Below are 14,878 nucleotides of genomic sequence, written 5' to 3'. Positions count from 1 at the left end.
TTGGATCTGTGTTTCTGTTCACATTCCATTGTCAAAATTTGTTCACCCAGCCACTCCTCGCTGCAGAGGTGGCTGGGAAGTCTTTCTTTTGGAGCTATAAACAAGAGACCTGTTACTATAGAAAATATGATGAACAGCTATTGGGTGACAGCTAGTGTTTCTGTCCCAGAGGTGGAGCCGGGATATGCGTCCAGGAGGACTATGCATGGGTTCACGCCTCTCCCTCTTCACTGCCTCCTCCTGGAGGACATCTAGGTCAGCATCAAGGAAGAAGAGTCCAGAGCTAGACCTTGGGCAGGGGTGGTGGGTATTTCTGCTGATCCTTGGATTCTCTGGGCCTACCACAGTGTAGGGCTCAAAGCAGGATTCAGTACATCCATCTTAAAGAAAGGGAGGGAGAAGGGAGCCGGCCTTGCAGATCCAACCCCAGCCCAATGAACTGAGCAAACCTGGATGCGAGTCTAAGGGGGCTGGGAACTGAGGCATCAACAGCCAGAAGGCAGTTGGGTCTGGAGGGATTCCCTTGGGGGTGGAGCTCTGCAACTGCTTTGGGCTGGAACAGAGGTTCCGGTTATCCTGTTGGCTCCCGGGGCTTGACCCCAAGATTGAAGGACATCTGTGAGCTTTGCTTCCAGAATGGAAATTTTGTAAGAAGCCACCTTTGGGAGGAACTGGATCTCTGTCCTGGTGGTGGTTGCTTGGGCCATGCCATATACTTTCTGAATTTGGTTGCGGCAGCTTGTAGGTCCGGATTTGTCAGCTGCTGCCCCCGAGTAAGGCTCTCTGCAAGGAAGGGTCTCTGCCTCCCTCCTGCTGTACCCCAGCTGCCCACTTTAGCTGGCCCTGACTTATCTAGTACAAAATGCAGTTACAGTCTGACCTTTCAGAACCCAGGGCCCCCATGGAGGCGTCCTCGAAGGGCTTTCAAAGGCAGCATACTGCATATGAGGAGTTTAAAGTTTGCCTGTCTCTGTGACTGTATTTTCTGAGCAAAGCTTTTCTCCATGCAGGTGCGCAGAAGGAAAAATAAGTAAGCATAAGAGGTTCCAGTTTGGAATTTTTCAATCATCTGAACGTTGTTCTTGGCAAGGAGTAATTTAAAACAGCCATTATGGGTTACATTTTTAGGCCAGTTAGAAATAAGGGTTTCACCACAATCATATTCTTTGATCATCCCAATTTTTTTTTTCTTTTTCCCAGGTATCTCTCTTGTGCTGAGTAACTGAGGAGCTACCTATCAGGTTTAGCGTCAGTTACAGATCTGTTTCAAGCCTGGTAGTGGGAGGGAAGAGAAAAGCATTAACAAGGAGCAGCAGCGCCCCAGGCTGAGACGCAGCTTATGAGGTCTAGACAGTTATGAGATATGTGGGACTCTTTAAAAAGAAAAGGGAGAGAAACGCACATGTTTTAGGTTCTCCATGCTTGTATTCTCTATTTGTATAGCTGAGAAAGCTTTAGTTTAAAATAAGTGGTATTTGGCAAGCAGTGGTATTGCATGCTGACAAATTGATTGTGCTCTTTTACTTAGATGAAAATGAAAATGCATGAGGCATGCTGCTTTTTTTTCCCCTCTTGATGATTAAGAAACGTCTACTTGGCTCTATGCAGAGACAGCCCTTGAAGATTTATATGAGACACCTGTGTGGCATTGATCACAGGCCTTCAGGCTGACAGAAGCAGCTATGCTTCATGGTGGTTAAAATGCCAGGTCCTGGGAGGGGGTTTGGAAAGACCTAAGTAGGGGTCTCTATGCCAGGCTTGGGTGGGACCCTTGGGTGAGGGTCTTTCAATTTTAATAAAGGATCTCCCTACGCTCTTCATAATGATCTAGGGCCTAGAGCAGCTGGGCAGGAGGCTAAGCACGCCCTGGGGTGATGAACAAGACAAAAGCCTTCCCCTACCCGGCCTCAGTTTCCCCACCAGGAAGATGAGGCCATCAGACCAGCTTTCCTTTCAGTTTTCTACAAGCTCTATAACTGTGTTCCCCTCAACACACCCTTTCTTAGGCTCTGACATTATTGGGCCGTAAAGGATGAGGATGTCAGTGCAGAGAAGGCGCTCTACTTCCTATGTAGCAGTTCATAGCCTGGGCCAGTACAGCGAGAACTTTGGAAACAAGTGTGTTATAATGCAGCCATCAGCTGCAGTTGATGTGTTGGGTTGTGAATTCATTCATTCATTCACTGGTCAAACATTATTGCACCCTGGCTCTGTGCCAGGTTCTGTGCTGGGTGCCAGCATGTGCAGGAAACAAAGCGACCTGGTCCCTGCCTGCTCCAAGTTGGGTCCGCCCCATTTGGGCTTCTGTCCTGTTGGCTTAAGGACTTGCCCCGGTGTAGGTCTCAGCACAGGAATGTGCTGTGAAATGCAATTCCAACACCCTATTAAAGCCAAGCATTTACTTCTGGACACCGGGGACTTCAAGACACACCCTTAAAGGAGCAACGGATTTGTTTTGACAAAAGAAGCATAAACAGGATCCTGGTGAATAGCTTTCTCATGGCTGCTCCTGCTTTCATCAATTGCATATTTATTGGTGGCGTCATAAGTGTCCAGACTGTCCTGGGCCCTACAGGGAAGGCAAAGGGGGTGGCGGAGGAGAGAGAGAATTTACAGCTTAGTTGGGGAGGCAAGGCCAGGTCTCAGGACAGCCAGCGAAGGTGTGAGACAGCACATCAGTTACATGATCACATGTGTGGTGCAGCTCACAGAGTTGAAGGAACTCAGAGCAGGGGAGGGGCGGCTACTCGGCTCAGCTTTTTGGGAAGAGCAACGGAAGGAAGGACATTTCGGATCATTCTCCTGGCCCAGCCAGTGGATGTTGAGGCCCAGTTGATAGCCAGCTCCGGACCTGCCACAGCTTTCCCATCTTTCTATCCTGGAGGCTGGGGCACCCTTGGTCCTGAGGAAGTTGATTGACCAATAGGTCATTGGTACATCCAGGTGACAGGGGTGCCTCCTCCCCACCGTGGACCCCTAGAGGTTGCCAGATGGTGCCACTGGCATGATGTCATCCACCTCTCAGGTCCTGAGTCTTTGTCTGCTGCTGCTGTGGATCCCTGAAAAGTTAAAAGATGCAGAATAATTGTTCTGCTGTCAGCAAGAACTGAGTTCACATCCCAGCTCTGCCTCTTGCCAGCCCTGGACCTTGTGCCATTTTCCTCTCAGTGCCTCGATTTTAGGCATCTAAAATATGGGCTGATGATAACACCTGTTCTGGAGGGCTTTTGTGAGGATTGCATGAGACATGCATGTAGTGTGTCTAGCACTGTGCCTGGTGCACAGGAAGCACCCCGTTCATGTTTGCTGTTATTGTTTCTATTATTATTATTATTATACATCAGGTGGCGAAGTGGAAAGGCCACCGTCTGAACCAAAGCTCATTTCTTTCTGAAAACCAGCTCTACCAAACTCTATAAAGATCCATGTCAAAAATCCCAACACCATGAGCTAGAATTCTGCTAAGCTCCAGCCTTCCCTGTGTTCGATTCTGCTGAAGCAATGTGCTTCTCCCCCATCTCTCATCTGGAGTGTGGGCATTGGTGAACTCGTGTGCCTGTGAAACACCCATCTCTTCCTTCTTCAGGACACCAATCCTAGCCCTTCTTGAGTCTGGGGCCAAGCTGAGCAAAGATGGAAGGAGGCTTGGCAAGAGTTGATGTCGTTTGACATTTAATCACCAAAGACCCAGATTGGGTTCCAGCGAGTTAAACCCACTGTGCTTTGTTCTTGGGCAGACAGGGTTGGGGAGTGGTCACATGGTTGGCTGGGAGCTGTATCTAAGACTCTAGGAGCACAGAATAATTGCTTTCTAACATTTGTCCTCTACATCCCAAGAATGACGGCCAAAGGGCAGTATTCCAGAAAGATAGGCTTGGTCTCGAAATGGGAATGGCCTCGCAGCACGGTGTTGAGAAAGAGTACTGGATGCTCTGCAGGTGAAGTGCCTCCTGTCGCTATGAGTGCACACGTCAGGGCTGGTGAGCCCCTGATGGGGATCATGTCAGGAGGATTAAGGGTGGCTGGGGGTCTTGGGACCCTGAGACATCAGGACTTTCAGGAGACCATCAGTTGCCTCCACCTTCTGAGGCATTCATTTCTCCAGCTGCTTTTGGCCAGCACAGCTGTGATTCTCGCTAGACCCCAGCCAGTGGCCCAGGAAGAAGCCCGGCGCCTCGGCAGGACCAGGGCAGGAAGAGCCACGTCTGCCTGGAAGCGGCTATTTGCCTTGGTCCCTGGCTTGCCCAGCCACTTCCTGGCGCTGCCCTCCTGTGGCTTTTGCTTGATTAGCTCATAGCTCCAGGTGAAGCCAGACCCCGGGCCCTGGAAGGCAAGATGGGCCCCCAGTCCTCCCTGGCAGGCCAGGGCAGCGTGCAGGAAGGATGGGCTGGGCTTTGCCATGTGAAGTCAACCTGAAATGCACTTGGGAGAGACTGAGGCGCTGAGAGGAAGTAACGACTCCCGGGCTTCCTGAAATGAAAGCCAGGGCTCCTTGGCACCCGTCAGAGCCCCAGGCCTCTGGGAAATGCCGCCTTTAAACTCATGCTTGTGTTGCTCCAGCCGTATTGCCACGTTGCGGGTGCGGGGTGGTGGTGGTGGGAGGGGATGGCAGCTGGGTGGGTTTAAAGATCCCCAGCAGTGGTGAATCCTGCTTGGGGCTCTGATGCTGGAGAAAGGCCCCGTGCCCTGTGATGTCTCCATTCCCACCAGGCTCACAGCCCCCCTGTGAAGCTACCAAAATGGGAGGCATTTAAGCCCCCCTTGTTCATCAGCCCTATTTTGTAAAAGGGGAAACCAAGGTCCAGAGAGAATGATGAGTCTGAGGTCATGCAGGGTCAGATGTGGAGCTGGACGCAAAAAGCCCAATCTCCTAGCCCCAGCCCATGCACCGGTGTGCTTTCTGGAAAGGGACGTGCCAGGCAGGGCCCCTGGGCTCAGACCGCCTCGCTTCTGGGGGCTCTGGGCTTACCGCGCTGCAGGTCCAAGCAGCAGGCAGCCTGGCCCAGCCTTGCCTCCGCCCAGAGACCTGAGCCCAGGAAGCCATGCCGACCCTTTCATTCCCTTGGACAGAAGCCACCTTAGGCACAGCCCTCATCATCCACTTGGTTCAGGGAGGCCTTCACTTCTGGCCGAGCATCAGGAGAATGTGGGCTGGAGATGTATACTCCCCAGTTTGGAAGCGTGTGGCCTCCCTGTCACAGTGATTTGCTTGTTGGTTTGTCATTCATTCATTTTAGATAAACACCTGTGCTCCTGGCTGGGCCAGGCACTGATCCAGGTGGTGGGGATAAAATGGTGAACTGGACCTTACAGTTAATGCAGTGTTGGAATCACCTAGGGAGCTTTTTAAGAAAATACTGACGCCCTGGAGATTTGATGCAGTTGGTCTTGGTGTGGCCTAGGAGTTTCACTTTCTGAAACTGCATGTATCTGGATGAAATTTCTTTACAAGGAGAAAAAAGCTTATAGAAAGAATGTCCTTCTAAGTGGAGGGCATCCCAGGTGGTTTTAGACAGAGCATAGGTGAGGAAAGGCCCTGGGTGTTCAAGACACAAACAGTGGTCACCACTGACCAAGGCTGTCCCAGGTGCCTGGTCCCAGCTCACTGGAAGGTCCCGTCATAGGCCACGCAGGGTAAAACAAACTCGACGTTCTTCTGAGCACCTGTGCAGTCCCCAGGCCCTGCACGGAAAAGAGCTGTCTGGCAGTCAAAGTTCTTTGCTTTCCAGGCTCTTCCTAATCTCAGTGATTTTGCAGCTGTGCTTTTAGGAGGGCTGTTTTCCCCTCATTTGTAAAAACTTGAAAATCTAGAAAAATAGAAACCACCACAGGTCACGCATGGGTGTGCTTCCTTTTTGCCCCGGATCTTAAAGCACCAGCACGGCTGATGCGCCAGGTGCCTTTTCTGCGGATGCCTCTTTGGTGTCCCCAGGCTAGCACAGAAGTGGAGGTTGCAGTTAGCCTGCCGGGCTTCTGGGCAGAGGAGAGGGCTTAGAGCACAGTGCTTTGGACCTTCTTTCCTATATGCCAGGCCCCTTCCAGCGACTGCCTGTCCAGCATCGATCTACCTGCCATGTGGCCCTGCTGTTCCCTCAGTCCACCCCCACCCCTGACCCTCCATTTACCCAGCCAGTTCTTTGCCCCTTCCCACTGCAAGGAGATATCTAAATTGTTTGCCTTTTTTGTCCTTGATGATAGAGGTCACTGCCTGACTCTGGGGGCTCCATGAGTGCTCATGATGATGGTATAGTCCATGTCCTGTCCATCTCAGCCCCCAGCCCTTCCCCAGACTCCTGGATACCTCCTTGACTGCATCTGATGGGTTCAAGCCAGAGACCTGGACCCTCATCAGAGAGGCAGGGGCCCGCACAAGCACCCTTCCACCCACCCTTCTCTTCCTTCCACAGACCCACAGACTAGAGCCTTCTTTCCTCCCCGCTGTCCCCCCACACTCCCCCTGCCTGGCAGCCCAGGCCCAGATACCCTACGATTCAGTGGTTTCACATGTGGCTTCTCCAAGTGCCACCAAACTTTGTGAGACTTGGGCTTAAGAATTTCGATCCCACAGAAACATGTGACAAGCACAAGACATTCAGTAAAACTAGAGCCCAGAACGAGGGGGACGAACGGCACAGGAAGATGGCAGTGCTCGGTTTGGGTGTGTTTGTGTGACACGCCATATGTCATTTTTTTATTCACACAAAAGCATCTTTCTTGAAGTAATAGAAGGCCACTCAGCTGTTGCTAACCACATACCAAATGTTTCCTTTTTCCTCTCCTGTGCCTTCCAAGGGGTGGGCTGGGAAGCTCTGCCGTTATCCGTGATGCCATCTCGCCTTTCAAACGTCAGAGAGCTTTTTCCTCGGAGCAAACGCTCGATTGTTTTTTCCAGCTTTGGCAGGAATTTTTAAGAGAAAACTGTTTTCGAATCACTTCTCTGTTTATTGTTTCAGACCTGAAATACGGCAGAGTGGAGGGCTGGCAGCCTCTGTCTGATCCTCTCTCCCCGTGTCCATTTCCTAATTGCGTTAGGATCTATCGGGGACCCCCTCCCCCGCCACAGCCCCCAGTAACCTGGTATTTTGGGAAAACGAAGTTAAATAAAATAAAATAAACCTTCAGTTGGTGGAGAGATGGTTCCACGCATCCCTTTGGACAGCCTCCCCCCGCCGCCTGCTCCCCCCTCACCGCCCCACCCCGGCCCCACAACCTTTACAATCAACATGTGGTTTCATTTCCAAGGGCCCCCGTGTTAGCATTTCCATTTCCTCAGGAAGCCGCATTCCGTTCTTGCTCTTACTTCTGAATTTGAACGTGTGTTTTCCTTGGCCCAAGCTCTAGGAGTGCCTGGGGCAACAATGCACACAGTCCCAAGCAGGTTTCAGTGAGGTGGACAGCCTTCCCCGCACCCGGGCTGCGGCTTCTCCCCGCTCCCCGTCTCCAGGGATGGCCGCCCACTCTCCCCTAGCCCGGTGGGAGGGCCTGGCTGTACCATCCGAGGGGAGCTGGGCGAGCCCTCGCTGCCTGTGTCCTCGCCGCCTCCTGTTGGGAAACTCTGGTTGCCCTCCAAGAGTCCACATACTGCAGGCTTTTAATTAAGAAAGTATGTTCCCATTTCATGTCACTCGAAAAGAATGAAAACAGTGACAGCATTTATTTATCTTCACTATCAATATCATTACTGTTTCTCAGTCCGCTGGGGGTTATGAGTCTTGAAGGAATTGATTGGGTTATGAGATCTGAACCTTAGGCATGTGCTGGTGGGACAAATGTGGCTTGCTTCCGAGAAGGAGCCCTGAAGGAAGAGCAAGCAGGCTGGCATAGTCCTGCCCTGCCCTGCCGTGCCCTCCCAGATCTCAGGGCCAAAGGGCTCGGTGACAGTGGGGAACTCCTGCCTGCTCTGGTGCTAATGGAGAGTCAAGGCTCCTTTTTCACCAGCTACCTCCTATCTGCTTTCTCAATCTTCGGAGAAGTAAAAGCCATCATTTCCTGAGTCTGATAGAGGAGATAGGATCTGTCCAATGGCTGCTGTTTCTGTGGGACCTAATGTGTGCTGAGACTGGGCCCGGTGCTCACATGCATTGTTGCCAGTCCCCAGCAGCAACCAGCTAACTCTGATGGCCTCAGGTAAAGGGACTTGCCCAAGACCACACAGCCATCCAGAGCTGCTCCACTCCGGTGACACTATTGCCATTTGGAGCAGAATAATTCTGTGTGGCAGGGAGCTGTCCTGTGTATTGTGGGGTATTTAGCACATCCCTGACCTCTACCCACTAATCAGTAGTAACCTCACAGTTGTGAAAACAAAAGATGTCTACAGACATTGCCAGAATTTCCTCCTGCTGAAAACCTCTGACCTAGAGAATGGAGGTAGGATTCAGACCCAAGCCTGTGCTTGTTCCCCACCCTGTGCTTGTTCCCCACCCTCTGCTAGCTCTGGAGAAGTCCTCACCCAAGCAAGGCAACCCTGCTTGCCTTTAGGATACAAGCAGGGTGGGTAGTGCTTTGGTGTTTCTGAACTATGTCCTAATTAGCCGTAGATAGAGGCCTTCTGGAATATCCATGAGGATCCAACTTCATGGTGGAGGCTGAGGACAGAAGTTCTTTAATAGTACTGCCCCATCTTGCTCTGGTGTCCTGACAGTGTAGCACTTTACTGCAAAGCCCTTGCATATAGGTTTTCATTTTGAGTCTTCCAAATACTCGTTAAGTCTGAAGGCTTATTACTCAGCACCAATAAATTGCAAGGGACTGAAACCCAACTCAAACTAACTTAAGGGTTAGAGGGAGTCTGTTGGTTTATGTAACTGAAAAGTCCAGGGGTAAATCTCATGGCTTCAGGTATGGCTGGATCCAGGTCTCAAACGTCATCAGGACGCTATTTATTATTCTACTTTCTACAGTTTTGACTTCATTCTCTGACAGGTTCTTTCTATATGGCCACAAGATAGCCACCAGAAACTCCAGGCTTTGGTCCTAAGAGTTTAAGACTTCAGATAAAGAAAAAGTAACTTTCCTTAGAGATAAAGAAAAAGTAACTTTCCTTAGAGTGCCAAAAAATGTTCAAGATTGGTGAGGCCTGGGCCCTGTGCTCATCTCCGAGCTTGGTACTGGCCTCACCCAAAGAATTATTATAGGGGAAGGGATGACTCTCCAAAGAAAGGAAAACAAGACCTTGTGTTTCTAGAGCAGTGCTGTTCAAAGTGTGGTTCGTGGACTGATTTTACTGCTCTGTGATAAGTACAGAGATGCTTAGAAACACTTATAGCAATTCAATGTGGCCGTAGCATGCAGGTGTGTGATCAGCGGACTCATCTTGTGGAACAGGTTATAAAGGAGTTGGCTATTGTCAGACTGACATGGAAAGTTGTGGACGATATGAGTTTTACAGAAGTATCAGTCCGTGATGGATTGGAAATTTAAAAAACTTTTTTTTCCCCTTAGATAGTTGGAAAAGCACTGCTTTAAACTGGAGAGTATGTTAAAACACAGATTTCTGGGCCCCACCAGTGAAATTCTGATTCAGTCAGTAGGTGATATGGTTTGACTGTGTCCCCGCCTAAATCTCATGTTGAATTGTAGCTCCCATAATTCCCACATGTATGGGAGGGACCTGGTGGGAGGTAATTGAATCGTGGGGGTGGATGTTTCCCATGCTATTCTCATGATAGTGAATAAGTCTCATGAGATCTGATGGTTTTATAAAGGAGAGTTCCCCTGCAAATGCTCTGTCTTGCCTGCCGCCATGTAAGACATCCCTTGCTCTTCTGTCTTGATTGTGAGGCTTCTGCAGTCACGTGGAACTGTGAGTCAAGTAAACCTCTTTCCTTTATAAATTACCCAGTCAGGTATGTCTTTATTAGCAGCATGAGAACAGACTAATACAGTAGGTCTGAAGTGGGGTGGGGAGAATGAGAATCTGCATTTTCAGTAGGCTCCCAGGTGGGATGAGTTCACAGTTATGAAATATTTTGGGAGTTACTGAAATGTGACACAGAGACAGAAAGTGAGCACGTGCTGTTGGGAAATGAAAACGGTGCGGACAGACTTGCTTGATGCAGGGTTGCCACAAACCTTCACTTCATATAAAAAATGCAAGATCTGCAAAAGACAATCGAGTGAAGTCCTGTAAGACGATGTGCCTGTGTATTGTCTGTGGAGGCTTTCGCTACAACAGCAGAGCTGAATCGTTGTGAAGAGACCATATGGCCCTCAAACTACTACCATATGGCTAGTAGTAAATATCTCCTACTAGCCCTTCACAGAAAAGTTTGCCTACCCTTGTCTTAGAACCAGGGGGTGAGATGCCAGATCAGGAATCCCTATTGGGGTTGGATGGAAACAGGTTTTGGAATCCTGGTTAAAACTGACCTCCAAGGTTGACCTTGGAATCTGGTCCAAGTCCCTGTAATCATCTGCATGTGAAGCTGGCACCCCAGGAAGGTTTCCAGGTTGAGAAGGGGCTTAGAGGTTATTATTTGAATCCTCTTATTTTATGGATGAGGAAACTGAGACCAAGAAAGGGGAAGTGACTTGTCCAAGGTTACACAGAGAATTGATGGCAGAGCTGAGACCAACCCCTGCCCAGCGCTCATCCACTATGGTGTCCTTGGCAACAGGCCTGGGGTGTGGTATCTTTAGTGGCTTGTAATGAGAATAGGCTAAGAGGCAAGCAAGGTCTCTCCCAAGCACTCAAACCTCACCAGGTGAAGGTGGTGAGGACAGGGGCCCTTTGTCTTGCTGTGTCCTCTGTTGGTTGACGTACCCTCTATTGGCTGACAACTTGGCAGGTGTCAGCCCTGTCCTGGGAAAGGCAGAGTTGGAAGTGAGTTGGCTGTGCCCAGGCCCCGAAGACATGGGCTGCTTATTGTATGTGCATGTGTCTTAGCATGTGGATTTTCAGCCAGTTACATTCATTACCAATGAAGTGTACTTGCTGGCACAGTTTGGATATTTGTCCCTGCCTAAGTCTCATGTTGAGATGTAACCCCTAATGTTGGAGGTGGAGCCTGGTGGGAGGTGTTTGGGTCATGAGGGCGGATCCCTCATTGTCTGTGATGGTGAGTTCTTGTGAGATCTGGTTGTTGCAGTGTGGCACCTCCCCCGCAGCTCTCCTCTGGCCATGTGACATGCCTGCTCCTGCTTCACCTTCCACCATGATTGTAAGCTTCCTGAGGCCTCTCCTGAAGCAGATGCCAGTGCTACGCTTCCTGTACAGCCTGTAGAACCATGAGCCAATTAAACCTCTTTTCTAATAAATCAACCAGGCCCAGGTATTTATAACAATGCAAGAATGGCCTAATACACTTGGGGGCCACTCACTTAACACTACTTGCTGGTTATCGCCGCTTCACGCCTCGCCTCCCATCCCTAAGTGACCTACCACTTTGTCTGTTTTCTTTAAGCCAGTGTTGAAGGTCCACTCAGTGACATCCTATGGCGGTCTCAGACCTAGCCCAGAATTCTTGTCCTAATTCACCTTCTCCCACACTTCAGCACACCCTCCAGGTCCTCCTGGCATCTCACCTGGAGGTTTCACCTCCCCACTGTAGCTTCTCCTTGCCCCTCCTCCCAACCTCAAGCCCCATTCTCTCTGGCTTTGACCTTATTCCCTCTTCTTCACCTGGACTCAGCTTCTCCCCCTGCCTGCGTTGCCTGCCCATTCCCGTATTCTAGTGTGCTCTCCGTGGGCACCATCCCTGAAACTGACCCAGCATCATGAGAGGATGTCTTGCCCCCTCTGCCATGACACCTTCCAGGACACTTCCCAACTGACTTATGCAGTTCTGTTACGTAGACATTGTTATGTGGCTTCTCTTTCCAGTGTTATCCATGAATGTGCCTCCCTCTCACGCTGGCCAGTGAGCAAACTGCTAAGGACAAGGATGAAGCAAGTGTCTGGTACCTTGCTAAAGGGACTGCCTGCTGGGTAGACATGGTTCTGTCTGAATGCAAGGCTGGAATTCAGTGTGTTGCAGGAAGGTGTGGCGATCCCGCCTTCCCGGGCCAGCTGTGGGGGAGATGGGGAGTGTCGATCCCTTGAAGAAACAAACAACACATGTCGTTTTCTTGAAGCCAATTCAGTCCAGCTGCTCGCCAAAGCAGGCTCCTAGCTGCAGGAGCTGGTACCCTCCCTGCCCAAAAGCCGGGGCCTGAGCCCGCAGGCCACAATAGCTCCCAAACCAATGACTTCCTCTGTAAATGTCTCAGACTTGCCACCACCCCATTCTTTTCCCCTTTTCTGTGGATTGTACATGAATCATTTTTGCTCTAAATTACTGATTTACCAGTGAGACACTGAATCCATTCCAAACTCCTAGACCTGAGAGTCCAGCTTTCCTTCCCAGTATATCTCCCAACACCCTCCTGTGTGCATAAGCGGGCCTAACTCCTCCCAGGGCACTCTGCTCCTTAGTTAAGGGCACAGCTCAGTGCCCTGGGATTTATGATGGGCTTTCTAGACCCTTCCCCTTTCCCAGTCACCTTCCTCTTCCAAATGTCACATCACAGAGATGATGTCCTCCATTCTTGGCCAGCTGTTAATTCCAAACTTGTCACTGGATCAGTAACCTGTCAGTGGGTATAAATGTGTCTTCCCACTAATCCACCCACATATCCCCATGTGTTGATTCAAGAAGAAATCGTTAACATCAAAGGAAACTTCCAGTATCAAAAAGCAAGAGACCTTGGAAGATAATTTGTTGAGTGAATGAAGGACTCAATATAACAAAGTTAGAATGACTGGATGATTTGTGGGTACTTAGGGGCCGAGGAGCTCCCCATACCCTACTCCCTAATGTCTTTTTTTTTTTTTTTTTTTTGAGACAGAGTTTCACTCTTGTCGCCCAGGCTGGAGTGCGATGGCACGATCTTGGCTCACTGCAACCTCCACCTCCCAAGTTCAAGCCATTCTTCTGCCTCAGCCTCCCAAGTAGTTGGGATTACAGGTGCCTGCCACCACGCCGGGCTAATTATTTTGTATTTTTAGTAGAGACGGGGTTTCACTATGTTGGCCAGGCTGATCTCGAACTCCTGACCTCAGGTGATCCGCCCGCCTCGGCCTCTCAAAGTGATGGGATTATAGGCATAAACCACCGTGCCTGGCCGCTACTCCCAAATGTCTTACATAAAGCAGCCTCTTTCTGGCTTGGAGGAAAAGATCAATGAGGCACATGGAAAGCCGGAGTTCCATATTCTAGAAGAGCAAGTGTGCATGTGTGTGCGTGCGTGTGTGTGGACAGTGTGTGTGCCTGTGTGTACAGCATCCCAGTGTTGTCCCACCCCTAAAGAGATTTGGAGACAGAGAGAAAAGTCTTCTGCCCTTGTCCTAGGTGTTTCTCCTCACCAACCCCAACAGACCACACTTGGGAGAAAGGTTGTGGGCAGGCCCCCTTCCAAGCTGGATTTCAGCAACATTGCCAGCTTCTGTTGAAACAGATCAGAAAGGGTCCACTCCAAGCATGTATTGTAGAGCTTTTCATGCTTCCAATTTCAATGTCATTGACTTTGTAGAAGCAACCTATACCTCGGGTTTACTCTTGATACATCAAGAACTTTGATTTGTGCCTCCTCCTGTTTCCTTGATCATTCTCGAATTCGTATTCTTTCTTCTGTGGCCTCCTTATCCATTTCTATAGGAACTGTAAATGTTGCACTGGGGATGATTTTGTTTTTGTGTGTGTGCTTGCTCAGAAAATGGGCCCATTGATCTTTATTTGAGGTGAAGAAAAAAATCTAAAAAGATCATTACTGGTCCTTTTATTTCTCTCTAGGCTTCCAACGAGTAGTTTTTTTTTTTTGCCTGGGATCCTCTCTACAGCTGGGAGAGGCTCGGAACTGAGGTGCTGACAGCTTGTGTCGGAATCGCATGGTGTTTACTGTGCTGTGAGTTTATAACAGCCTTGTTTCCATACTGACAGCAAATGCCATATGGAGAGAAAAAAAATCTGTCAGATGAACCCTTAAGGGATCACAATATGGCACACGAAATCTCAAAACTGCTTTTGGAAAAGGTGGGGGTAGAGGGGTACCTTGCTTAAATCACATAAGCAGCATGGTGCTCTCTCCCATAATTGAATAAAAATGGAATTTGACACAAGGTACTTTACTTTGGTTCTGTGTTTGTGCTGGGAAAAACTCAGCTGATTGGGAAAAGATGCAAAGGTTTGTTTTCCTCCCCTTGGGGGATTGTGTTGAGTGGGAGGCAACGGGAATGCAGGCTGTATCTGCAGGGCATTGTGCTAACAGGTGCAGGCTGCAGACCTGTCACAGGCGCTGAGACCAGGTTCCCTACTGTGGCTGATGATCACACTCATCTAGCTTGACATTTTATTACTGTCACTTGAGATCTTGTCTATTCACCCACACACACTCCTGCTGACCTCTCCAGTCTGAGTCCAACCTCCCTGCGGGCTGGGACCACATCCCTAGGTACCCCTCCCCGTCAGAACCTGGCATACACTGAGGCTAAATGCTTGTTGAAGTGGCTATTTGTGAACCATCTGTGCTGGGAGCGGTGTAGACTGTGCCCACGGCTGAAGGGCAGAGTTTAGGCTGCAGTCCAGGGCTAGTTGGAGCCACAAAACCATTTGGGAGTGGGCCAAGAGGGGACTTGGCAGGTTGCTCATCCATGCTGATCCAAATACTCACTCGGGAGAGAATGAAACGTTTTAGAGTGCCTTCTTCTACATACGCTACTTAGATCTGGCGAACTCCTCCAAAAAAAACCCTGCCCTCAGGCAGGTTACCCATGAAAGAAGTGGGCCTGGCCGCGGCTCTTTCCATTCCAGGAGGCAGACAGTGGAGTGCTGAGGCCGTGTCGCCATGTCCCCGTGTCCCCGTGCGGTGAATAAATGCCTGGGAGGGAGGGGCTGCCTTC

General features: G+C 49.9%; 1 protein-coding gene across 2 annotated transcripts in view; it reads left to right on the top strand.

Annotated features, from left to right (window-relative positions):
- Window positions 1–14,878, top strand: part of GRK5 (G protein-coupled receptor kinase 5) — a 121,376-nt gene that overhangs the window by 27,215 nt on the left and 79,283 nt on the right. The window contains exon 1 of one of the 2 annotated variants that reach the window (XM_012001094.1): window positions 14,667–14,738. The exons of the other annotated variant lie outside the window; for it this stretch is intronic. The gene's annotated coding sequence lies outside the window, so the exon portion shown is untranslated. Of the gene's footprint in view, window positions 1–14,666; window positions 14,739–14,878 lie in introns of those variants that run through there. 2 annotated transcript variants of the gene reach the window in all.

Source organism: Mandrillus leucophaeus, unplaced genomic scaffold (assembly GCF_000951045.1).
Source record: "Mandrillus leucophaeus isolate KB7577 unplaced genomic scaffold, Mleu.le_1.0 Scaffold65, whole genome shotgun sequence".
NCBI classification, from domain to species: domain Eukaryota; kingdom Metazoa; phylum Chordata; class Mammalia; order Primates; family Cercopithecidae; genus Mandrillus; species Mandrillus leucophaeus.
Note: the sequence above shows the minus strand (reverse complement) of the source record. Positions and strands in the feature narration are given on the sequence as shown.